We start from the raw sequence: 1,131 nt of genomic DNA on the forward strand, positions 1-1,131 counted from the left end.
AAAACCCTGCCGAGTCTTCCACGTCGCTATTTGTCCCATTTAAGAAGTAAATTCAAAGTGCAGCAGTTTCGAAAGGCAGCAGAGTCTCCGCTCTGTGTGCATGCGCGCTCCCGCGGCCAGAGATACAGATCCTTGCGGGGATAAGTACATTGGCACGACACCGGAACACACGTTTGAACGGACACTGCACTGGTAAGACAATCAAAACTGTGAAGAGTTGGGAAAGCACAGTTCTGTCCACTTCGACATGTTTCTGTGAATAACGTTAGGGGTAATGGGTTAAAAACATAACGTTAGCCTTTGTTCTAATGGCTATATTAAGCTGGTTGAGAAACTTTCCTTTAAAAGCAATCAATACCTATACCAGTTAACGTTATCACACAGAGCGATACACCAAAGACAACGACTTTTTTAGGACTCAATGCGTCTGTTTAATCGAAATGAGCTTAGAACTTACCAAGACAGAAGTCCTACTGCTCAAGTTTATCAGCTCGTCTGTCCCTGCTTGCTCCCGCTGTCAGTAAACGTTATCAGCTTTAACCTTTGCTCACCACATACCGTGTACACAGGTTAGCCAACGAGAGAGAGACATACACACGTACAGTACGTACGCACGCACGCACGCGCACACACACAGGTTAAAGTTGATGAAAGCAACATTATAGCTCGAGGAGCCGCTGAACGTAGCCTACCATGATTCAAGATTCAAGATTCAAGAACTTTATTTGCCACTTGTGTTTTCACACATAGGAACTCTTGTGAGGTTGTTACCCAGAGAGTCAAGTCCAGTTTAAAAAGACACACAAAGCATTTAAATTATAAATAAATAAAATTGCACAAAACCATTAAAAAGTACTAATAAAAATAAATAAATTTGCATTCCTGAATTGCAAAAAGTGTAATTGCATATTGCCCTCGGCCCCTAAAAACAGCCCCTTATAAGATACTGATCAGAGTGATCTTTGGCTCTGCCCGTGATGTCTGTTTAGCGGGTTATGGCGCCTTTGGCTGGCTGTGCTGGAGTTCCAGAGAGGCTCGACCGTGGTTTATGTAGCCCTGGGAGAAAAACAGGTCCGGGTACGTTTTGATAGTTTGTTTTTTCGTTTGAACCACAAAACAAAGTAATGCTAA

General features: G+C 43.0%; 1 pseudogene; it reads right to left on the reverse strand.

Moving 5' to 3' along the window:
* Positions 1 to 596, reverse strand: part of LOC116699132 (epidermal retinol dehydrogenase 2-like) — a 38,739-nt pseudogene extending 38,143 nt beyond the window's left edge.
* Between the last annotated feature and the right edge of the window lie 535 nt (positions 597 to 1,131).

The sequence above is a fragment of the Etheostoma spectabile genome, chromosome 12 (genome assembly GCF_008692095.1).
Source record: "Etheostoma spectabile isolate EspeVRDwgs_2016 chromosome 12, UIUC_Espe_1.0, whole genome shotgun sequence".
Lineage (NCBI taxonomy): Eukaryota > Metazoa > Chordata > Actinopteri > Perciformes > Percidae > Etheostoma > Etheostoma spectabile.